Genomic DNA, 27455 nt, shown 5'->3' with positions numbered 1-27455 from the left:
CTCTTCCCAAATACATGCATTGTCAACAGCGCCATGAGAGAAGGATTAAATTAAATTAACCCAAACTTTTGCATCAGAACACCTTCTTTAAAATTATTCCGGTAACTTTAAAGAAAAATGGGTCCAAGCTTCGGAAATATTTTTATCAGTGATAATTTTTTCAAGTTAATATTTATTTATTAAAGTATTATAAATAAGTGTTATTTATTTATTTAAAGTATAATTTTAATAATGACAGGTTCTGAAAGCTATTAAAATTCTAAAATATAGTATTAAAAGGTGACACCTGAATACGGACAAAATTGAAGTAGGAACAAATTTAAATAGAGGAGTCAATGAGGCGACCCGCTTTGAAGAATCTCCACATCCTCACGGTTCGAAAGTTCAGTTTCAATTCAAGCAAACAATAGACATTTCGTGTCTAAGCCCGTGACTCACCATAAAAGGAGCCGCGTCACGAGCTGGGCTAACGAAACTTAGAGAACACAGTGAATCGGTTTACCCGCAAAAACCAGCACCACCACGAGTAAATCTGGGTCGACGAAAACTTTGCCCGAGTGTTTTCTATATTAAAAAGTATAATTTTGTACAAAAAGGATAACGCGTCATCGCGGCAAATTATTTCGCCGGCGTTGGTTAATTGGCAGTTACGAATTTGGGCCATTCACTGACGAAAACTCGGAACTAGACCTACTGCGTTGAGTTTGTTAGTTATCTCCGGACTGAATTAAAGGATTTTTCCGGAGTTGTTCGATTTCCCTCTTTCCATAAAACCGTGTTGAGGTTATTTGTAATAGTAAGTGTAAAGAGCTGTTTCATCGCGTGACACGAAGGGCAGGCCATCACCCTCCTACGCATTTTGAGTCTTAAATGAGCTGCACTCATATTGAGACTTCGATAAGATACACTATATTGGAACTTGGATGAGCTGCATTCATATTGAGACGTGCCGACAACAAGCCGAGACAAAATCAACTTGACTCGTTCATTGACAGCTCTTGTCTGAGGTAAATGCGGAATAGAAACAGCGATGAGACATGTTTAGCCAACCTCCAAGGCAATTTTCCCATAGCATACATGTACTTCTTTGAAAATCTAATATCTATAGTAAATGTAATATACAGGATCTTACGGATAAGTATGTCATAAATTTTAGGGCATGTTCTTTGTGACCTTATGAGTAAAAAATGTCCTATGAACATGGGCGCTAAAAAATTATTCAGAGCTTCATACCCACAAACACCAGGCCACAAAACAACAAAATGGTCAGTAATGTGAAGTTTGGTATTCTGCCTTGTGAATCCTGGAAATTGTCGACTTATGTTTAAAGAGATAAAAGCCGTTGCAGTTCACTAAGCCTAGCTCTTTTATTTTGATATTTTTATAGGTTATTGTATTTTACCTGGAATTCTAAAACCAAAGTTGAACTAAACAATCTAAAAACTAATCGAAGAAGTTATTCGCCCAATTCACTTACCGAAGATATCCAAAAAAAGTACGAATTTTTATAAAAAAATTGGAAATATCGATATCAAAACCATACCAAAACGAAACGAACAAGCTAATTATTATAATAAAATTCAAAATTTTTTGCGACTGCTGAAGAATTCAAGGTACAATTCAATAACCTACATAAATATCAAAATACAAGAGCTTGCTTTAGCCGCCTTTTAGGATGGCTCCCGTCTGTTCCGGAAAGGAAGATAGGGTACGCTCTCCCATTGGCAGGGCCGGACTTAGAGATACTGGGACCCCTTTTCACGTGCTGCATTTACTCTTATCCCTGGAACTAGGCTGTGCCTGAATTTCCCTGATTCAGCGTAGAAGTCTGAGGTCTACGGTTTTTTCTTATTCAAAGAAGAAAGGGCTGATTGAGTCTGAGAAGACCTCGAGCCCGGCGAAGACAACATCTGATTAACCAGGGCGAGATATGTGTAACGGCCACGCCAACGGGGGGATACGTGGGGACATGGGTGGGGATACCCGTGGCGGAAGTATTCCGACCACCCGTCGGGGGATTGATGGTCGTCCTCACAAGGCCATCCACAAACTCTGCCTCCCGGACGCCTGGGATTACAGCAGTGTGCCACTACTCCCGGCGAGGTCTGCGGTTATATTACTTAATAAAATCTGTTAACAATCGTCGATTTAATATGCGATAATTATGCAACAGAGCGATTTAAGGCTGCCAGGCAGAAATTTTGGTAATTTTAATACAAAATCTTCTACCTAGGAGTTTCTCCAATATAAATAACGATGGATATTATAGATTTATGCCTAATTACGGTCACTGGAGGACCACTTCAAAGGATGGGCCCCTAGACCACGGCCTAGGTTGGCCTATGTGGAAATACGGCACTGCCCATTGGCAGAAGTGCGTTGCGACAAAAATATCTTCGCATTTGCCGTCCTCCCATTGGCGGAGATTTTGAGAATTACAGCTAGTGAGCTCGCGCTGTGGCCAAAGCCCATTTTTAACGAAATCAAAAATTAATCTAAAATTGAATTTAAATTATCTCGAACATATCATTTTTGTACTTCTTTTGGTAGTAGGAATCGAAAAAATATAGGTTATATAGGCTTTTCAATATCCTTTTAAAACATGTTTGGTCACGGCTTTCAATTTTATTCTCGACTTACACCCCATTCATGCCCTATTTTTTTATTTTTTTTTCCACGTCGCCCGGTTTGTTTTCCTATCTTGAGTTCCTTGCGCCCGTCCCGACCTTTAAACATTTTTTAACGCTTTAGTGTGAAATTCGTACAAATGGAAATTTTTTTGGATCTATTTTTTATTTGTTTTAAAATGTCACCCAGTTTGTTTTCCTCTCTTGAGTTCACGACCTTTAAACTTTTTACCGTGTCTCTCTGTCTGTGGGTCTGTCCTGCGAACGCGTTCGCATTATCTATGCAAAGGTTGTTCATTGCGTACGCAGTTTCTCGAAATTTCTGCGTTCGCAGTTTCTCGAAGGGTTGGCAAAACCACCGAGTGACGGTGAGCGTTAACGGATTGATTTGCGGTTGGGTTTGGCTTGGATGGTCTTTTTTTCGTCAACGCTCACCGTTGCGACAGTTTTGATTCAGTTTGTTTGGTCATTTCGTTATTGTAATGTTTTTGTGTGGGTTGTGAATGTTGAGTTTGTGTTATGACGGTTGTGGATGTTGAGTCTGTTGTGTTTTTACGTGCGTTTTCTCTCCAACTTCTTCTTAATGACTTTGGGATGGACCGAGTGCTAAGTGTTATGCAACCTCTCAACGTCCAATAGCAGGGTTTACAATAACTTGCGATTTACTGGCGCCGGCCGGAAATCGAACCCGGGTCTGCCTCGTGCAAGAGATTTACACTAACCACTCATCCACCAACGCTTGTTAAGTTACGGTCCTTTACAAAGTTACAGCGTTAGGTACTATAATTTATTCTACATCATTTTAAATATTTTTAAATTATATTAATCTTATATTTGATTAAATATTTTTAAATTATATTAATCTTATATTTGATTAAATATTTTTAAATTATATTAATCTTATATTTGATTAAATATTTTTAAATTATATTAATCTTATATTTGATTAAATATTTTTAAATTATATTAATCTTATATTTGATTAAATATTTTTAAATTATATTAATCTTATATTTGATTAAATATTTTTAAATTATATTAATCTTATATTTGATTAAATATTTTTAAATTATATTAATCTTATATTTGATTAAATATTTTTAAATTATATTAATCTTATATTTGATTAAATATTTTTAAATTATATTAATCTTATATTTGATTAAATATTTTTAAATTATATTAATCTTATATTTGATTAAATATTTTTAAATTATATTAATCTTATATTTATAAATTATATTATTATTATTATTATTATTAAATATTTATAAATTATATTAATCTTATATTTAATTAAATATTTATAAATTATATTAATCTTATATTTAATTAAATATTTATAAATTATATTAATCTTATATTTAATTAAATATTTATAAATTATATTAATCTTATATTTAATTAAATATTTATAAATTATATTAATCTTATATTTAATTAAATATTTATAAATTATATTATTCTTATATTTAATTTAATATTTATAAATTATATTAATCTTATATTTAATTAAATATTTATAAATTATATTAATCTTATATTAAGTTAAATATTAACAAATTATAATAATCTTATATTTAATTAAATATTTATAAATTATATTTATCTTATATTGAATTAAATATTTATAAATTATATTAATCTTATATTTAATTAAATATTTATAAATTATATTAATCTTATATTAATTAAATATTTATAAATTATATTAATCTTATATTAAGTTAAATATTTACAAATTATAATAATCTTATATTTAATTAAATATTTATAAATTATATTTATCTTATATTTAATTAAATATTTATAAATTATATTAATCTTATATTTAATTAAATATTTATAAATTATATTAATCTTATATTTAATTAAATATTTTAGTATTTTAATGTAAAATTTGATCGTGATCAGGAATTGAACTCGGGCCGCATTGTTACCATGCGGATAGTTCACCGCCGAGCCATTGACTTCCTTATGGAAAATATAAAAGTAAAGGAACCATTATGATAAGGCGGGATTTTTTACTAAACAAATGAATACAATATCATTTATTACAATTGTATTGATGAATACAATATCCTTGGATATTTTTATTGAACTTTGTTTTTTAATTTTTGTGAACGTATTTAAGTCTAAATATTTTACGTATGAAAATTTAAAGGTTAAATCTTGTTTGAGGTTATTTTTTTCCACGAAAACGTCCAGGAACCTTTACAGTGTGTACGTCGTGTTATTTAGCTTATCAGATTTCATAATAATAACGTTGAAAATTCCTGTTTGTTAATGGTAAGGTGTCGCACTTCTTGCTATAATTAAATTTTCTATTGTTTGGTTTCTAAATTTTTGAAGGAATTTGTTGCTTGATTACGTTATATTTTTCTTCCGGTTATTTTTTCTTTGAAGCCTGATCGATGGAGTTAATATTATATATTTTCTATTAAGTATTTTTGTTTTGAAGGCTGATCGATTGGTTTAATATTAAATATTTTTATAGGTTATTTTTGCTCTGAAGTCTGATCGATTGAGTTATTTTATATTTTTCTATTTGTTATTTTTGCTCTGAAGCCTGATTGATTGGGTTGTTATTATATATTTTTATTTTTTTAATTTTGGCTCCGAAATTTGGTCGATTGGGCTTTTGTATTTTAATTTGTTGATTTCGTTGAGCTTTTGGGCGGTATTGTTAGCATTAAATTATTGTTCTTTGTGTGAAATGGTTTAAAGTAGGTTTTTTGTTGTTATTAAGGAATTGTTTTATGCCACGAGGTTTGTTTTATTGTATTTGGTGTAGTGCTTTTTAAATAAGAGTTAGTAAATTTTGAATATTAGATGGCAGGAGACGAGGGTTTATCTAAAGAAGAACTAAGAAAGGGTATCGGTTTTACCCAGGTTATCTTCATCATGGGCGAGTGTTGAAATTAAATGAGCGTTAAAGATGCGTCAAGTATTGCGTAAGTGAGAAAACTAATAACAAGTACCCTCTGTAGATATTTATTTCATTGAAATTGGCTTCGTATTAATTGATAAACTTGTACTGTTATGAGGGTTAAACTCAATTGTACATTGTTTTAGTACGTCTAACTCACTGTTGTAACTACTTAGTTTATAATATTCTGAATAAATTAATTTCGGTTGTTTCGTCTCAATTATTTTTATTATAATAAAAATTTTATACCGGGTTGGATCGAACCAGGATTACGTTTTCAGTAAATAATTCGGAATTGCGGAGATATATCTTTAAAAGTCATCTCGAAAAATTAATACCGCTAGGGACAATTCTTCCGAGGAGAGGTATATTTTGGCTTGCCAACTTGTTATGAAAATAGAACGAAATTTCGTGTTCCATTTAAATTATTGCATCGAAGATATTCTAATGTAGCGTTAAAAATTACTGTTAAAATTCACAGGATATATCATTAAGGATCATCTCGATAAATTAATACAACTAGGGACAATTCTTCCGAGGAGAGGTATATTTTGGTTAGACAAATTGTTGAACGGGTTATTGGGAAATTTGTAGAAGAGGAGTTAGTGTTAAAGAAAGAAACTTCGTAGAAGGGGAGGTTTAGTTGGGATTTTTAAGTAGTTCAGGACTTTTCGCTACGCGTGTTACGTTTTTGCTACAGCGTTTACCTTTCTTACGTACAAATCTCATTCATTAAAACTAAGACCCCGGGTGAAGCCGGGTATAACAGCTAGTAATTTATATATTTACAATAAGTTGCAAAGCCTGGCAACTAGGTAAATGTATCTAGAAGAGAGAACAGATATAAATTTAGCCACCTGGCTCCAATTTTCTCGCCACTCACCGAGTACTTGTTCCACGATCGTTTTCAACAATGGTTAAAGTCGGAAGTAATTTTTGTTTAAATCCACTATTATATTAATTTATTTAACTAAAAGGTAAAACGAATCCTATCAAAAAGATCAAATTGGTCTGTTCCTCAACGTCTTACGGTACGTTTTCCACTCTCTCACTAAACTAAGAAATAACCGTAACCGAACGTAAATTTTACCCTAAAATTTTTATTCATATGAACGTATTAAATTTTGCCGTAAAATTAACTGTCAAATTAGTGTAAATTTACACCAAAAATTACCGTGAAATGGTTCTTAAATTTTGACCGTTAAATAAACAGTGATAAAATATTTATTTTAACTTCAAAATAACACAACATAATACAAAAGTGTTGACCGTTGTATTAAGTATTTAACCCTTAAGCTGCTGGGGAAATGTTTAGCTACGGTAACGACAGATTAAATAAAAACATTCAAACGTCGGCAAAATGGTTTAAAGGAAACTATAAGCTTATGTTTTGAAAGAATATGAATCAGTTCTGCTTATATATAACGGGGCTTTCTTGTTTAAATGTGGCTCTTAAGTCACAGTCTCACTTTTATAAGTCTAAGCGGGCGCACTTCAGATCCAAGGAACATAGGTTTTTCTACCGCGCGTGCAAACTCGCACGTGCGAAGAACTTATTAATAAGACTGTGTCTTGTGATGAAAGAGCAACATATTATATTTTTTACTTTTTATTCATTTTATTTTATAACCTGGCGAAAAAGTTTGTTCTTAGATCTCCAATGAATAACTTTAGTTCAAAATTAGGCTTGCAAGAATCAATCACCAAAATTAAAATGGTAACGGATTTTTTTCGCGCAAGTAAAAAGTTATGTTTTTCAGTATTTTTCGCCAATTAACTTTACAGCTATTGCTGCCATATTTTATAATTTATAAGTTAATCGCTTTTTAAGTAACAAATCTCTTGGCCTTTAGGTTTGTAGTTCTGCCGTATTTTTGTTGTTGTCAAAGCTAGAACTGTTTACTTAAAACTGGGCTTTACTATAGGCTTCGTGCGTAGTTTAAACTTTGGTCAGAAGTATCGCCGCCTACCGACTGAGTCTTAAATCGAATGTGTAAAAGCTGTCTGCTCGTTCAAAATTACTATTGTTAGAAAAGCTGAAGGTCTCAGCTTTAGAACATTCATAGTCAAAGGTCGTCTGCTATAGTTTCTTCAACAAATAGTTAACCGGTAATAAAGTAGATGGCGCTATCTTTTCTAAGCCCGAAGCATATATAGAAATTTTCGGTAGTTCTAATTGTAGCTTGTACATTTAGTATAGTTTTAAAAATTATGAAATATATTTGTATACATGTAACTCGCGGGGCACATTTTAGTCTTTTAATATATTTATTAAGTCTTAATATTTGTTTCATATTGATATATAAATCATAATTCAAACGAAACAGCTGGGCGACCAGGACTGATACTCTCTTCTCTACAACAATCTGCGAAAATTGTAGAAGGTAGTATATTTTGGAGCAATCAGAAAACGACTGGGTTAAATCACGTAATCCAAAATAGCCAATTACGTAAATTCCGTATTAACCCAGTAGACCAGAGCTCTCTTCAAGGGCGACACGGCCAACTGTGATCACGCGCTGTTCGCACTTTAGCTAAAACGCAAACAGCACGTTATCAAAGTTTGTCGTGTCGGTGAGAAAGAAAGCGTTACGGTTACGGCCCGTGTTTCTCTGCGTCGCAGCACTCCCCATTGGCCAAGGGAAACGAAATCGCGCAAAAACGGACATATAACCATCTTTTAAAAATTAAAAGTTCTCATATCGGGCTCGTCACAAAAATATGGTCTCAGCTCGGACTCGTAGTAACAAACTTTATTATATTGGACTCAGCTCAGGCTCACAGCAATTTATTAAATTTCAATGGTCTCATTTCGAGCTCACAAAAATACGCTATATTATAAAGGTCTCATCTCAGGCTCAAATTAAATGACCACAAGGTTTTGGTCTCTTCTCGGGCTCGTATCATTATCATAATGAAACTTGGGCTCAGTCTCAAATCGAGCTCGCGCTCTTACTGTGAGACGGGCCTGTTCAGCCATGGTAATTATTGTGATTATTATTTTAAACTACATTTTTCATGACTAATTTAACTTTAATTTGGGACGGCTATAGTTCTAAACAATGTGAAATTTTGAACAGGAGTGGAAGAAAAGTGGTAATAAGTCCGAATAATTTGTTCTTACATTGATATCTTGACTATGCCAGTGGTTATTCTTTAGTAACTGGGACAACGGAAAATGAAGCAACGTTGAGCTGATAATGTGTTTTATTTAGTAGACAGAATTACGGTTTAATACGTTTATATTTTCAACGGAAAAAGAAGTACGTAAAACTACTGAAGATGTGTTTTATTTACTAGATAGTACAACGACTTACACATAAAAAATTAAAAAGAGTCTTATTAATAATAAAATAAATTTTAGTATTGTAAAGCCTGTCGTACACTCTTGAAATAAAAAGTGGAAGTTGACGCTGCCATCAAATTTTAAATTTGATTTTAAACACTTTCCAAATCTACATAAAAAACAAATTGACATCGCACATTGGGAAGAACTGCTGACACCAAAACACGAAACTGTTAAATTACGTGCACATCAGTTGGTTTTGAAATTTCGATTTTTTTATCTTAATTTTTCAACCGTAAAGTTAACACAAGGTATTGTTTATATACATTTCGTATTATAAAGTGCTGATTCAATTTCCAAATCTTGAGTTTCCCGCGGTAATAAAGGCCTTTTCACACGAGCCAACTTTTTGACCCAACTAGATGAGTCAACTTGAGTTGAGTCATCTAGTTGGTTCGTGTGAATAAAAGTTCGATGAGTTGATCCACCAAAAAGTACGCGAGTAAAAAATGGATCACTGATCCATTTTTGCTGACTCAGCATTTTGATTTGAAAAGTTGGCTCGTGTGAAAAGGCCTTAAGTTTAAAAATCAATACTAGTGGCGTAGACAAGCGTGTTTCAGTGGGTTTAGCGTTGACTATAACATAGCTTTACCCTATCCTCCCACCACCTTTTGAAATTGTACATATATAGTCTGTCCACAACCCCGGAACTAAATTTTATTAACGCCACTGTTATCTTCTATTTTTTTTAATATATTACTTATATAGTATTATATATTTTATTACATATATATTTTATTTTATTATATTATAATTTTATTTTACTTTTTTATGATATTATATGATGATGTTATTTTATTCTCCTTTACTTTATTTTAATACATTATAATTATCTTTTATTATTATTTATTTTTTTTAATAATATATAATTTATTTTATTATATTATATTGTACATTTAATTAGTAATAAACGGCGTAGTTTCACACGTGGTGTAGTATTTTCTAGAAAAAACTCAACTTCTATTGGCTGGATAAAAGAAGAATGCTGTGACGTCAGAGCCCGTTGCCGAGAGCAGCGACCGAAAGTTCAGGGTAGTTGAAGTTCGTACCGAGCAAATAATGAACCTTTGGCATTTGGCATTGTGTTTATCACTTCACCTTTAAAAAGCAAATTAATTATAAATGAATACAATTGGTTCAAGGTAGTAAATGCCGCATTTGCCTTCGCAAATTTAGGCTTTGTCCCTAATTGCCTTTCCCTTTTCAACAGAGAGCTATGACGTTGGTTTTTGGCCAACGCTGCTGTGGAAGGCTAAGCTGACTTATCCTCGCTCGAGATGTTCACCTTCGGAACTCTCTGAAAGTGGTGACCCCTGACCCGAAAGGTTAAGAGCGGAGTAAAGCTACCAGTGACGCTTACTATTGCACCACAGTGAGTCCGCTAAGATTTCTTGGCGGACTTTCTTCTCCAGCCAATTAACAGTGTCGTTTAATCTCGATTCTTTGAAATAATGAAATTTTCTATGATAAAATCATTGTAGGATTTAGCACACTTCTGCTAGTTTAATGATGAACTTTTGGGATTTGCTTTAAAAACAAATGAATAATAAAGGAAAAAAGTCAGAATTGAATCAGAATACCGAACTTTAAAAGTTAATTCTTGGTTTTGGGGCTCGATTTTTGTGGCACTAAAACTCTGAAACAAAGCATTTCAGACCCACGTTCATAGAATATTTTTGACTCATTAGGCCCAAAAGAACACGAACTAAAATTTATGACGTACGTTTCTTTAACATCCTGTTTATAACATGAGAACCCTTTAAACAAATTATATAGAGATATACCAGCATAATGGTTTTCTATTAACAAAGCGATGGAATTTAGAATTTTTTTCATGTCTTTATAATTTTACAAAATAGCACAAATAATAACACTTACATTTGGTAGAAGAAATCTTTGACGATCTTGTCCAAGCCTTTTCTCATCAGATATGCACTAGGTGTTGACATATATATGACAGTCTTACCAAATGATTTCCCGAAATTCAAGTCGAGACAACCAGCTCCATAATCGTACAGTATTCTGCCGTAAACGTCCTTTGCAAACGCAGCAGCTCCTTCCTTCGAAATTAGATCTAACATTGAGGACATGTCGTTAAATTCATGTATTTGTTTAAGAACTTGAGGATATTTTAGTTCAATTATATTCTAAAATAAAAAAAATTCCATATAATGTCATATTTTGAGTCGAAATGAAAATTAATCTTGCACTTAGTCTGAAATTTACAGTGAATTTCAGCAAGTATATCAAGAAGTGTAATGTTCATAGGATAGTAGCTAAAGATGCTTCTTACGAAAAGATACGATCCAGTATTGGATTTTCTAATTAAATAGATTGTCATGTGCGGATAGTCCAAAAAATCTTCCACCTCTGATACGACGAATGCGGGTGCTGGAAAAGTCAAACGCTGAAGAAGGAATGATGAATATGCCATGATGACAAACGACGATGCTACGAGCCAGGAGCCCCAAAGCAATCGATCTTCCAATTTTTCGTTATATTTTGTTTCTGAAATATATAATAATAATTTTGTCTTAATATTTCTTTCCTATTGTTAAACCCGAAATTGTATATACCTTTTCCGAGAAAAATTTTAAATGACGTGAACAGGTTTTCCACGAATTTTGAGAGAATATTTTTATATTTAACATGTTTAAGCACTGTTCCTGCAATTGATGAGATTCCAAAGGAAACTAAAATACCAAGCCACACCTTGATATTAAAAGAAAATATTATATAACATAGAAAATATAGGATGTATTTTGTAAGGTTGCTATATGTCTAAACGGAAATTTACAGTGAAATGTAGCCCATCTATGCGTCAAAACTTAAAACGCTAATATGCGCTATTAATATGTAATTAGTAGTTAAAGGTAGGCTAATTTTGTATAATAAAAAATCTGGATTCTTTTAAAACGATATGAAGAGAGGTGTGTACAAAAAATGCCTTGAATTTACAATTCCTGTAATAATCCCATGAACGTATTAGTAGTCCCTGCTAGCGTAAAGTAGAATCATCTATGTGTCGGTATATACACTTTTTCATTTATAGATAAATTATTTTATTTTCTTAATTATTCGACCGTGTATTTCTTTCCAATTTTTTCATAAAATAAAAAATATTCTTCTAAAAATATATTTTTTTTTGAAATATTTTTTCTTTCAGAAATATTTTTGTCCTTCAATATTTTTTCTTCCAAAAATATATTTTTTTCAGAAATATTTTTCTTTCTAAAATATTTTCCTTCAATATTTTTTCTTTAAAAATAAATTTTTATCTTTCAATAATATATATTTTTTTCAAAAATATACTTTTTTCCTTTAAAAATATTTTATTTCCAAGATAATTTTTTCTATCAATAATATTTTTCTTTCAAAAATATTTTTCTTTCTAAAATAACAATAATAATTTACAAGAAAAAACATTTTTTTGGGAAAAAAATCAAATTTTTTCAGCGAAAAATACAGTTTATTTTTCTTTTTAATTTTGACCTGGATGGCGTTCCATATACATGGTCACAAAATTGAAACTGTACTTTTAGCATGTTCTATACAGGAAGGTTTTAAGACGGGGATGGCAGTTTTTTTCGATAGCGAGACAGAACCAGAAATTGAAAGAAAATAACTATCTATGCACATTTTCTTTTAATTTTAAGCAGGTTTAGTTTCAATGAGATAAGTAAAAAAAACTGTATCTCTAAATGTTTGAAGCAAGAAATGGTACGCCTTAGAATAACAACCCATGCCTTTCGCTATTGTTTATGTTCAATAGTCCAAGGTTCTGTATTGGCAAATCCTTTTTAACAAAGTATTTAAGTAATTACCTCTATTTCAAAGACCGACGTTAGTCTGTAAAGCGGATTATACGGATTTTGTGGATCAGAATAGAAAGAGAAATATCCGAAATCAGATGGATAGACCATGTCGAATAATCGAATATATTCCAATTTCAGTAGATATGAATATAGCCCCATGTCCGTCTCCTAAAATAATAATGTCAAATTTTTAAGCATTGAACTTTTCAAAGAGAAAATGTCTCTGCTAGAGTTTCAAAAATTAAATATCAGAATATTAATTCTTAGGCCTTTTTGCAATTTTCTCTTTACATTCTTATAAAATAGTAATATTACAACTGATCTTTGAAGAAATCTATACTATATTTCTCAATGTTTGTCCTTTTGCATGTATGTATGGATGATTGTATGGAAATATAATTCAGCTCATATTTATAAGCAGTCAAAGCGTTAGTTTAACTTAATTCCTAAAAGGGCGCGTTATGAATAGGTTTAAATTTAACAGTATTAAAAATGAATCTGTATAATTAAATATATTCATATTTTTATATTATATTATTATTAAAAAAGTAATTATTGAAAATATATTATAACAGAGCATTTATTTAATAATAAAAGTATGGCAAACACTGACTCAGGTTTTCTTCCGATGTTTCACTTTTCAGAGAAAATTTGCATGTTTAAATTGTTTAAAACCTTAGGGGATCGCTGTCAAAAGATATAAGTTACATTCTTTTATTTTTTATTTTAATTCTAGAATTATTTATAACTTTAAACATTATTTTTAACAACATAACGCGAACCATCCGCGAGAAGTCATTTTACGGTAATTCTGCTATCTTGCGATAAAATGAGATCATTTCCGAATTCGTTCTTATTGGCCTAAAAAACTAAATGACTCAAGTGACACGAAAATAGGCCCCGCCCCATGTTCTCTCGGCGTATACCGTGGCTAATGATAGAGTTGAAATATCGTGGGTTCGAGAGATTCATGATTTACAAATAAGGATCTCTGTAAAAAATATCGAAGTACGTCTTTCTTGAAAATATTTGTATCTTTTACTTCAAATAGACCAACGCAACATAATTCACCAATCTACGATTGTATTGCGCTTATAACACTGACAAGGAGTACTGAAACTCATTGATTTTGTTTAAAGACGGGAGTTAAATAGACCTTTATGTAACTGAAAAAACACTAACAAAAAAGGGGCCACGGGGTTTATTTTTGTCATGGCAAATAAAAACGTTTTTTTGAACTAAAATAATAGATTTTTTTTATAAAAATAAACTAAGAGGTGGATAAAATTGGGCAAGTTAATGTAAAATGGGTATAAACAAGTAAATTTGGAAAAATTCGCGAAATTTTTAAAAAGTAACAAAAGAGTTCTCTGATTGAGATATAACTGTGGCCAAAATAATGTGACGCGGAACTCACGAAAGCGCTAATTATATTAAATTTAATTCATCACCAAAACGATTTGTATCAAACACAAAAGTATATATCCCCAATAAAGATATTTAATGTATATTTACCCAAATTACCTCATCCAAATTTACTATATTTCCTAAATTTATTTTTGTTTATCCAATTTTACCAATTTAAGAAGAATCTACTCAGCTGTATTTGTATATTTTTCATACTAGAGATTTGCACGCGCGGTAGAAGCAGCTATATTCCTCTGGCGAATGTAGCGCGCGCTCGTAGACTTGTAAAAGTAAGAGACTGTGACGTCAGAGCAACATTAAAACAATAAGGCCACAATTTTTTACAAAAAGAACTATTTCAGTCAAATATTGCCGGAATGAACTACATGTTTAAAATTTTTCATTTTTTGCAAATTTACGAAACTTAAATGACTTTAGTCAATTTAACTAATTTACAAGCAATATTTATCCTATAGAATACTTAATCAAGTTTATCCCAGTTAGACGATTCAATCCAATTTACATTTATGAACCAATTTTACACGTATTAAAGTCTACCCTAAATTACACGAATTTATCGAATATATACAAAAATTATCCAACTTTTTCCATATTCGCATTAATAAATGAATTTTTCATAAATCTTTATCAATTTTTCCATAAAATTAAGGAATCTTATTCCCAAGGCACCATATTAGTCCCAAGTCATTTACCGACTTCTATGTTCTTTATTTCAGGTGGCCGTGTTAAATTGTGTATCAGGCTGACGGCAAGCCCTTCATGCCAAGCGAGCCAACATAACCCTATTACCCTTAAACGAAAGGCGAAACCAAATAACTCGGGGAAAAACCAGTCGAACCAGCGGGGAGAGAACTTGCAAATTCAACCAATATTTAGACATTTAATGTAAATTTACCCAATTTTAGATATTTTAAGTAAATTTGCCCCATTTTATCCGGAATTTAGGCAAATCACATACATTTTGTCATTTTTTAAAAATATCGCCAATTTTTCGTATTCACTTGCATTTTCCCATTTTACATAAACATATTAAATTTAATTCTATATACCCATATTTTACCACATAGTTTTTTTCATAAAAAATCTATAATTTACATAAAAATATGTTCTATATTAGTTATCAAACCCGTATTTAGTTGTCATGGCAAAACTAAAGCCCGTAGCAACTTTACCCTTATGAGTTTTTCAAGTTATATGAAAGTCAACCAAAATCGTGATTTTAGACAGAATTGGTAAGTTACAAAACGGGTAGTCTCCTTGTGAGTTTAGTAATTTATCTTAAATTATTTATAATGATGCACTTTCATTTGAAATGAAGGTGTACTATTGCGGTAAGTAGGTAGCTTCCTCTGTTTACGAAAATCATAACTGCGACGTCAAAGAAACCCACGCGCTCATTATTTCAAGCACGCGCACTTAATGTGAACTTGAAGCGTCCGTTTTTTGGGTATATAACATCAAAGCAAATATTAAGTGATTTAAAATGATCTTTCAATTCACAGTATACGGAAAGCTGCTGCACAAAAATGCTAGTTGTTTATATAAGAGCAAGGATTTTGTTAACCCACTACGGAATAAACGAAGACGTCACGTAAGAGAAAGTCTTAATCGCTGCTCCAAGCCCCTCAAGTTCCAAAATAGTCTTTCCCCCTGAAAATTATTAAATCAATCCGTTGTTTCATTGTTAGCTTTGAAACTGACTTTTCTCCCATAATCCTCACTCGTGCTGGGGCAAAATTATATCATGCTCGTGTCATCATAGTCATGCTCTCAAGGTATGATTAGAGGTCGGCGTTTCGATAAAAATTAACCGTTTATTTGGATAATATCCATAAACAAAAATTATCCAAAAAATAATCAGTTAATTTTGGCTTTTTCCCATATTAAAACGTTTCTATCAATGGATAATATCCATGGATAAACGGTTAACCGCAATTTTTATGATTAATCGAAATTTTGCCAGTTAATTTATCTGCTCCGCCGATCTCTAGGTATGATTAAACAATATTATTATTGGAAATTAACTCACATTTCTCAAAATTGAGCCTAAAAGCCCAGTTCCTTGGTTGTCATTAATAACCTCTCCATATTCGAAGTAGTTATCTGGAAATTGCATTGTAAAATTGTACCTAAAAATATAAAGTTTAAATTTGCGCTTTTTAGAATTCGCTGTCTAGACATTCAGTAGTAAAATGTATAATCATTTTAGTGATAGGCTGAACTGGAAAAATTTCGTAGATTTAGAGAACAAAAGCATCCTTTAACGACTTATTTAGAAAACTTTTGGCTTACAATTTGGACATATCCAACCCTTTCGATTTCTTAGCAATGATATTTTAAAATTTTGTTGCCTCAATTCTTTGCCATTTATAGGACGTCTGATCCTTTATTTTATATGAAAAGAACTTTATACCAGTCGTCTAATTACCAGTTTTGCCCCGAAGAAAAAGGGCTAAAGAGATTCTGAAAGACCTCGCATAGAAACTATTTTCATACCCATCCGTAAAATGCGATCCTCCTCGTATATAATTTTACAAAATATTATTATAATTTTTTTATTACTAAGCATTATATTTCCCTCAAAATACTCAGCAACCAGCGTCTACTTGAATTTCCAAATCATCTTTTACGAAAGCTTCGTTATCAAATGCTCTGCTCCTTATTTCTTATAAAATAGACAGAGTATCAACACACTTCACTCGGTGATACCCGCGCATTCTATGTTTCATCTTCCTTCTCATCAATGAAATAAATCAATTTCCATGAAGTAGATTGTGATTTTTCTAATAGCCTCGCGGATAAAGAAAGATCTTTTAGATCCACCACGGCTGAATAAAGACCGAAATCACAATACGGTAATTGTACACTTTACTATTACAGCAGTATACCATATAATTGTACCAACTTACAGTTGTATTTAAAATAACCTGTTTCTTCAGACACTGCTGAAGAAAGTTTTTTTTTCTAAATTAAAGGATTTGTAGGGACTACAGCGCTTTCCTAAACAGCATTTGTTTATTCAGCATTTTTACAACAGCGTTTTTCAAATCAGCGTTTTGTAGAAATAGCGCTTTGTCATAACAGCGTTTCTTTACATAGCATTTCTTAAAAAACAAATTGTTCAAACGGCGCTTTGTCATAACGGCGGTTCTCTAAACCGCATTTTGTCGAAACAGCGTTTCCCAAAACTAAGGAATTGGCTGCAAAATAAAGTTTCAACTTTCGAATTATTATTATTTATTGACCAAGAAATTAACATCAAAAAGCAATTGGCCTGCTAATGTTGTAAGCGATGCCCTCAATGTATTTCAAGATCTACAAAAGGGCCGAGAAGATACCAAAAAGGGGGAACAGTGCACCGCACGCAAAACGGTGTCTACGCCCCTATGGCGTGCCCGGCTAACCTAACGGTTGCGCGCTCCGCGCGCTAGTTTCGAGATAACTCCCTCTATATATCGAAAATTCCCCGTAGCCGAGATAACCCCGTTAAAAACTCGTGAACCAAAACCGCTGTTTCAAAATCGCTAATTTGAGAAACTATATATTCAGAAACGCTGTTTATGGAAAAAGCTGTTTTGACAAACCGCTCTACCGAGAAACGCTTAACTAAAAAACGCTGACTAAACAAAACGCTCTTTCGAAAAACCGCGGTATTGAGAAACGCTATTTCAACAACCGCTGTTTTAACAAAGCGTCGTTGCAACAAAATGCTGTTTTGAAAAACGTACTTTTGGAAACGCTATTTTAACAAATGCTATTTTAGTCAAGCGCTCTATTCCCTACATACCAAATTGAAGACGATACAACAACTTCGTTATAGTATATGATTTAAGATTCAACTAAGTTGTAAGTGGTCTCTCTGTGCAAAGCGTTGAAAATGTATATATAAATGAAATATTAAAAAATTTATGTTTAAACGAAGCTTAAACTTTTTATCAAAATAAAAACATGGAAAACGGAACCACTCTTAAGTAATTAAAAGAAATTCAAACAACGGAAAGGTATTTAATGGAACAACTGATGGAAGCTTGGAGATAATCAGTCCAGGAGCATTCTATAAAAGGGACGAGAATCTCAATGGTGGAACCGACGGTAGGCGGTCTCGCCCTGTGGAAAAACTCCATGTTAATTCGCGTTATCCATAATAACTTTCTATTGTGTAATTAAAATTTAAAATTGCAACTTATAATATTTTGTTGTATTAAATAAAATTGTAAAGGAAAAAAACAGTTATTTCCACTCCTTTCCTTCCAAGAATTGAATGGGTCACTGTGGAAGGAACGAGTTGGGACAGATATATCGGTTCAAGATTGGGACCTGTAACAATAATTGATAGACCTCAGTCTGTTGAGCTTGACCTTTTGTGTACATTCCCGACCCGGCGGCGCCCACCTGCAGTTTCGGCGCTCGCAACCGAGTCGTGGAGGAAGGGAGTGGACGGAACTTGGAACTTGGGTCAGAGTTAAACCAATTCTCAACTAGGGAGTCGCTAAAAAGGCGTCTCTCATTAAATAAAAATAAAAGGTAAAATTAAAACAAGTCTCAATTTATTGAAACTAGAATTGCGTGTTTCAGTCCGCGTACTATTCTTAAAACAAGTCGCTCTCCCAGGAGAACAACTAGGATATCGACAAAAAAGGCGATATTCTACACGCCTAAAGCGTCCATGGAATAATAAAAAAAGGAAAGTGTAGCAGACGACATATATGCGATACAATAAAGACAAATAAAATGGCCGTTTAATTTTAACCGTACGCGTCTATATCAATAACAATTAGTTTTTCTTTGGTGTAAATTATAAAATGGGGAAAATAAAAATTTGCGCGAATGGAAATTGTAAAAGCGATTCCAGACGATTACAATGAAAAGAAATACGCTTTATACCCTTTCCAAAACCGAAAACAAACTTAGACAAATGCCAGGACTGGGTGGAGAAATGTGGAAGCCTCGATGATTTTACTGTTAATAGCGTTAAACGAAATACCTTTGTTGGTTCAATTAATTTAGAGGGGGGCCACGGTCCAACAAAAGATTGCCCTCACATAATTGATGACAGGAACAGCGAAGAGTACAAGGTAAATACAATACCTGTCATTCTAACTAAAGTTCATAACTAAAATGTTTTACTGCATAGGTTTTCAAAGAGCAGTACCAGTATTGGGAGCGAAATCAATTTAGCATTGGAAAACCAAATTCTCTGACATTGGAAACTCCCATCTCCAACTCTGCTGCATTAGAAATTTCCGTGTCAAACTCTGCTGCATTGGAAACTTCCATGCCAAACTCTGCTGCATTAGAAACTTCCGTGTCAAAATCTACTACATTGGAAACTCCCATCTCCAACTCTACCGAGTTAGAAAATTCCTTGTCAAACTCTGCGGCATTAGAAACTTCAGTGTCAAACTCTGCTGCATTAGAAACTTCAGTGTCAAACTCTGCTGCATTAGAAACTTCACTGTCAAACTCTGCTGCATTAGAAACTTCAGTGTCAAACTCTGCTGCTTTAGAAACTTCCGTGTCAAACTCTGCTGCATTATGAACTTCCGTGTCAAAATCTACTACATTGGGAACTCCCATCTCCAACTCTACCGAGTGAGAAAATTCTGTGTCAAACTCTGCGGCATTAGAAACTTCAGTGTCAAACTCTGCTGCATTAGAAACTTCAGTGTCAAACTCTGCTGCATTAGAAACTTCACTGTCAAACTCTGCTGCATTAGAAACTTCAGTGTCAAACTCTGCTGCTTTAGAAACTTCCGTGTCAAACTCTGCTGCATTATGAACTTCCGTGTCAAAATCTACTACATTGGGAACTCCCATCTCCAACTCTACCGATTTAGAAAATTCCGTGTCAAACTCTGCGGCATTAGAAACTTCAGTGTCAAACTCTGCGGCATTAGAAACTTCAGTGTCAAACTCTGCTGCATTAGAAACTTCAGTGTCAAACTCTGCTGCATTAGAAACTTCAGTGTCAATCTCTTTTGCATTAGAAAACTCCGTGTCAAAATCTACTACATTGGAAACTCCGTGTCAAAATCTACTACATTGGAAACTCCCATCTCCAACTCTACCGAAATAATTAAAAATTTCCGTGTCAAACTCTGCTGCATAAGAAACTTCCGTGTCAAACTCTGCTGCATTAGGAACCTCCGTGTTAAAATCTACTACATTGGGAACTCCCATCTCCAACTCTACCGAGTTAGAAAATTCCTTGTCAAACTCTGCGGCATTAGAAACTTCAGTGTCAAACTCTGCTGCATTAGAAACTTCAGTGTCAAACTCTGCTGCATTAGAAACTTCACTGTCAAACTCTGCTGCATTAGAAACTTCAGTGTCAAACTCTGCTGCTTTAGAAACTTCCGTGTCAAACTCTGCTGCATTATGAACTTCCGTGTCAAAATCTACTACATTGGGAACTCCCATCTCCAACTCTACCGAGTTAGAAAATTCCGTGTCAAACTCTGCGGCATTAGAAACTTCAGTGTCAAACTCTGCTGCATTAGAAACTTCAGTGTCAAACTCTGCTGCATTAGAAACTTCAGTGTCAATCTCTTTTGCATTAGAAAACTCCGTGTCAAAATCTACTACATTGGAAACTCCGTGTCAAAATCTACTACATTGGAAACTCCCATCTCCAACTCTACCGAAATAATTAGAAACTTCCGGGTCAAACTCTTCCGAATTAGAAACTTCTGTGTTAAACTCTACGGTACTAGATACTTCTAACAGTAGAGTGTTACAAACTTCCATCTCCAACCGTACAGAATTAGAAACTTTGAACTCTGTACAATTGATATCAAACTCAATATCTTATAATTGGGCTTGTGTAAAAGAAAACCAGAAACAACTTGATGCGGTGGATATGGAAAGAGAAGAAGTAGCGGGTAGCTGCTCGTTTAATACCTTTACATCTGTATTTTCAAAGTACATTCCAAAAGAGTGGGCCTTTTCGTATCAGGAGGAAGGCCAGGAAGCTACTTTTTTAAGATATTGTTAAACGTCCAACAGTATTACAATTTACATCTCAATCGTTTTCAATAGTGAAAAATTCAGTAAACCAACTATTTATTTGAAAGTTATAAACAAATTTGTTCCTCAAGAGCATGCGACTATTGTTAATTTAAGCAAGCATTTTAATGAACTCAAATACTTAAATTTAGCTAGCATTTGCAATGCTTTGAGTGGGTTTAACGACTATGGAGTGTGCCAAGGAATTACAAAACCACATCTTAAAGAAGAGTTAGAAAGTGGAAAAGACAGCTAAAGTTTATCATGCCATGATAATTCATTACTTTCGAAAATGTGTGATTACTTAACACATTCCACTATATATGTAAAAGCTGCCAAAAGTTGAAGCATGCCTTAAGAAAACGATTATACCGCAAAAAAATACGGACGTGAAAATTAAGCTGGAAAAAATAAAGAAGAATCGCCCTTTTTTTAGTATGTCCAAAGTTAACTTTGTAAATGAGCTTAAAAAAACAAAGAAGCGAACCGCATATCTACATAGCCAAGTTTTCAAGACTAAGCAATTACCAGCGTCAAATTAGGAAAGATGGACAAAACCTAATTAGTGCAGATAGCAACCAATTACTGGAAATTTAAAAAAAAACATAAAAATAGTTTCAAAAAAGACTCTGACAAACACTTGTTTATATAAGAACAAATAAATGCCTTAATGTGTAAAAGTAAGCTAGGTCACCGTTGGAATCCCAAAATGATACAGTGGTGCATTTATATTCAAAATAAATCTCCAAGTGCTTATGAAGCTATGGAGCGAAGTGTGTGCTTTGAATTGCCATCAAAAAGAACACCCTATAATTATGCATCACCTTTTGGAGCGTTTATGGAATATATAAGAATGTCTTTGACAATTGCGAACATGCCCAATATAATGTTTTTCATTAACTAGTTGATGAAATCAAAATTAAAGAGGACGTTGTATACAAAAAGAATATGGGAGAAATAATGGGATTTTTTGAGTTAAACGAGTATGGAAACTCTGCCTTCTAGGAAAATCGAATTTTAAATTCTTTAGAAAAGACAGCAATTGCTACCCATATATTGCAACTTATGGTACATGGGATTTCGAGTAATATCACATTTCCACTCGCACACTTTCCTTGCGACAATTAAAGTAGCAATGTCCTACATTCTATCATTTGGTAAGCTATTTCAAAATTAGAGTTTTCTGGAATTGGCGTTCTTGCTGTTACTGGGAATGGGGCTGGTTGCAACTGAAAGATTTACAAATCCGCTGCCGGAAACTTGCTATATATATATGCAGGAATAATTTTGCTCTAGATGAAGAAAGATACATATTTTTTAAATGCGATCCACCACACCTTATGAAAACCACCCAAAATTGCCTCTCAAATAGTGTAAATGAACCAACATATGCATAATGCACTGGAAGAAAATTGTTGACCTTTATCAAGATCATATACCACGAATAATAAAACAATTATCTAGATTGACCTATTATCGCGTGTACTAAGGCTCCTACTCTAGAATGAAAGTTAATCTGGCTGCTCAAGTTTTAAGTCAAACAATCGTCTATGCCCTGGAGAAGCGATTTGGCGCAGAAGTTAGCGAAATGGTTACTTTAATTGAAACTATGGACAAATTCTTTGATTGTATCAATGCAAGAAATTAGAGGGAGGGGTACCGCAAATGGAACCTAATCTTAGCTCCTTATGAAAGTGTTAAGGACCCAAGACTAAAGGTTTGTGAGCAAATCTTATGATCTGTTCTATTTGAAATGCATTGTATTAATATTTCTATTTCAGTGGCTTCAAGAAGATTTTGTCAATTATTTCAATTCTTGGCAAGTTGAAGTCAGAAATTTGCCTGATTCTTTCACTGGAGATCAACGAAATTCCATGCTGCTAATCAAGGAGACTATGGAAGACCTAAAAATTACAGGTATATTTCAGAATGTAATAAAATTAAACAAGGTTTTTAAACTTTCAAGTTTTATGGACTGGTTGCAAATCGTCTTAATCATGACAATTTAGAAAAGGAATTCGGGAAAAACAGAGCCGCTTGTGGGGCAAATACTGCCCCAAATGTTATTTCATATGTTACGTCAAAATGTGGACAAACTGAGAAAAATTGGTAAGGTTTTTGCTGCAGTAGTAAACCAAAATACTGAAAATTTTAAATAAAAACTTTAATATTTTTTGGACAAATAGTTGAATACTTTTACAAATGTTTAAAAATATTTTTAGGCACAAAGCTCACCGTGTGTAAACATAAATTTTAACTTTTCATCGTTGCATTATAACTTAAAAATCAGGACATCGAATTATTAGCGAGGCATTTCGACTTAAGTTTTTTCTTAAGTTTGCTTTAGAAGTTAAAAACAATATCTTCGATATTTGGTGTTGATTTTTGTGATACATAGAAAGTGCCTTTCCTCTAAGGGTCAAATGATTCTACAAACTTATTTAGAAGAAATTTTTTCTTGTCCAATTGAACAAGCCCTCTAATAAAACTTAGAGATTTTTCTCACATTTCCTTTATGTTTACGTCATTAGTAACGTTATTCTCAACTAATGTTTTCCTTTCAACATTTTATCTCAAAGGGTTACAATTAATAGAGTTAAATCTTTCAACGATGGAATCCATCAACTGAAAAAGCTCAAATGTATTTTCATTTACAAAAATTTATCCCACTTTATTTATTCTTGATGTCCAATCAATCAATTTAACCATTTTTGTTGACACATCGCACTCTGAAATATTTCCCTTAAAGCCAAACAATGCGATGTAACTAACTGTTTGAGGGAACCATTTTTTAATGAATTAATTGTGGAGCCAGCAACGTATTAAAGTAGTTCTTCCTTCGCTACTATATAGAGTCGTGTTTAACTGGTGGGTGAGCTTTTTCTCGAATTTCTAAATTATCTTCCTAGGCAGTAAAACTTTTCATTAAAAAGGATTTTAGATTTAATGAAAATCTTCTTAAAAATTCCGCTGTCCTACAGTGAAGCCTGTTATATATTAAAATATAGGTTCCAAATTATTTTCAAGCTATTTTAAGGTTCTGGGACAAGTTAAAATCTCGTGAATGCTCGAGTTATACTCTGACATATTTTTAATAAGATATCAGTTAAAAATAGTATGGCCTTCAGTCTACTCAGTTGACATTAAATTAGTTAAAGTACAAAGAGCTTCCACTACACTTTCAAGGCCTATAACACCATCAACATCAACAAAACTAGCCATAGTTTTCTCTATCACGTCTTTAAACATTTCATTTATGAAAATTATTTTAACATTTAAAATAGCAACCTTCTTGGTTTAAGCTTTTTGAACGGGCTCTGGCAACGTTAACATTGGAATTTCATTTTCCATGTTTACAATCACAGTTTCGCTAGCTAAATTAGGGTCCAAACCTATAGCAATCTCATTTGCTAATGGCATTAATGGTAGTGATCTTCCTGGAGTTACCGGTTGCGGTGGTGGTGGTGTTGGTAATCCAGTTAGTAGCGGTGATCCAGGAACTGGTAATCTATAATAAATCAAGGATTAAGTTCCAAAAACCCTTTAACTAACAACTTTCTTTTACATTTATTTACTTACTTAAAATAAGGATGATTGATCTACGTGGTGACTTTGGGCTGTTTTAGTGTTCTCTAATTTATTCATTGTTCAATTAATTGACTAGATAAAACCTTACTGAACTCAGGAACACCTGCTAAAATCTCTTGCAGAATTCTACATTATATAATTAAAATACTTATTTAAGCCTTGGCTACTAACAGACGAAAATCTAATAACAGGAAAAACGTTTGTTTACATTGTACTGGTGCGCGAAAAAGTTGCGCAGAAATTCAGGGATGGTATAGTTTAAAAAAAACCCACTTTCTCGTCCCTCTTATAGAATGTTCCTGATCAGTATTTTCATTGTCCATAGAGCAAAGCGCTGCCAACACGCGAAGCTTATTGTCCTCTTATAAGCAGACAGAAATCCGGCAGCTTATAAACTTCCCGCCTTCGACGCTATGTGCCTTTTTTTTATCACAAACACAACCTTTCTGGCTGAAAGGTTTTCGAAGGTCACGAAGTCAATAACCACCACGTTTTACACTAATTAGCATGGATCACCTTAACAAGTTTCATAAGTATGCCCTAGAGACTTAAGTTACGCCACTGCTAATTACCACGACGAAACGTAAGATGTAAAAAAGTATATAACGATAATAAATTAACAATAAACGCAACGAGACAACATTGTTTAGAAAAACCGTTTCACTTTCTAGCACTCCATATTTAAAATATATGAAAAAACCAAGGTTTAACATTCCAAAATTTAATTATCATAATTAGTATCTTAAGTTTTTCCAAGTTCATTTAACATTAGTCTGAAGTTAAATAAAAATTGTTAACATTTTTAGATCTATTACAAATAACTGAGTAAAATTTTAAGTTTTGACTACTACCGATTCTACTACTTACCTTTCTGCAAATAGAGAAATTAGTATTTTATAAAAGAAAGTAGAGAATCCTGAGTAACCGTCCTCTGAATCCTCATTTTCGTCAAAGTAACCTGGTAACTAAAAACTGCAATTAATTGTACATTCCTGTTTAAAAACCACAAAAACCTTAACTGCGTCCAAAGTTATGTGTACGAGTTAATGGTGAATCTAACTCAAATTACTAAAATACAAAAGCTTTTTCATATCACATATACTTAGCACAACGAAAAATAGTGTACGAAGGGCTTGGCCTTTATTTAAGTACTAGCCGAGAAGCCCGCCTTACAGGTGGGCCCTCAGCTAGTTGTGTGTTTCGAGGCACTCCACCCCAGTACGCCCCCAACCCCTTTTTTCCATGGGATTATTTCCGTGGCACCCTTTTCCCCATAGTCGAACCACCTCAGTAAGGCCGTTCTTCCCCTTTTTTCCCATGTGATAATTACCGGGGTACCCCCTCCCCATTTTTCCCATGTGATAATTACCGTGCTACCCCCTCTCCGCTTTTCACATGTGATAATTACCGTGGTACCCCCTATCCGCTTCTCCCATGTGATAATTACCGTGGTACCCCCTATCCGCTTCTCCCATGTGATAATTTACGTGGTACTCCCTTCCCCCTTTCCAACGCGAGAATTTCCGTGGTACCCTTTTCCCCGCAAAAATAACTCAAACTCGCAGTCGATCCAAACCTCCCTGTATCCCTTTAAACCAATGGCTGATGCATAAAGGCCACGGGACTTTCAAATCGGAACGAACCCGAAACCCCGCCCCCACCCCTCCCTGTTTCCAAAACTCACAGGCCTTCTGATACTACCCCGCACGATCCGCCCCCCTCTGAAATTCGAGCCGGAAAGAGAGTAAATTTCGGGTGTATTGAGTGTTGGAACAAACACCGCCAACTCTCAGGGGCGACAGATTTTGAGCATTTTTAGAAACTGACATTTGCGTCACTTTTGAAAATTTGTAATAAAAAAACTAAAAACCAAATCGGAAATCGAAGCCGACTCGAGACTAAAACGCAAATCGTAGCAGAAAATCGTGAAATAAATCTCGAAAATCGGTTGATGAACCTACCTACCTACCTACCTACCACCCAACCAACAGCTTTTTATTATATAGATTAAAAGAATCAGCAAATTGGAAAATGTATTACATATGTGTGCACAATTTGATAGTGTATCCTGAATATTAAACTTTCAAACGTCTTAAGGCCCATTTTCATGCTCGCTGGTAGCGGGTAAAAATCGTCAAAATCCGCTTCCGCTACACACTTTTTGACTTTCCGCGTCGATCTGTTTCAAACAGATATTTTAGCTTTATTTTCACGCTTGCGAGTGGCGGAAGCGAATTTTGACGATTTTTATCCGCTACCAGCGAGCATGAAAATGGGCCTATATAGGTCCATAATTTTCCTAGACTGAAGCGGCTTACAAATCCTGAATGTGTGCTTTTAATCGGAACACAAGAGGTTGAACTTTTATCCATTGTCTTCTAATTTCGTAAATGTTTTCAGAAATAATACAACATAAACATCATTAATGTTTAAAAGATTTACTTTTATATAACTAATTATATTTATTATATTATTTTGCAACGTTTTTAGGAAATTTATCATGCGATGATTGATATGAAATATTTCTACCCCTTGCTCAAAGATATTAATTCACCAAGGCGGGGGAAGATGGCGACAAAATGCGAGTCGTGGCATTTCGTAGCGTGAATTAAATCTGAGAGAGGGGGTTACATACAGGGGAAAGAAAAAATAATAAAAATGAGGGGAGATTCGAATTCAGAATCAATCACAAAATATTTATTTGGCACTGAATT

This window comes from Leiobunum rupestre, chromosome 2 (assembly GCF_980474605.1).
Source record: "Leiobunum rupestre chromosome 2, qqLeiRupe1.1.hap1, whole genome shotgun sequence".
NCBI classification, from domain to species: domain Eukaryota; kingdom Metazoa; phylum Arthropoda; class Arachnida; order Opiliones; family Sclerosomatidae; genus Leiobunum; species Leiobunum rupestre.
This window is presented reverse-complemented; position numbering follows the sequence as displayed.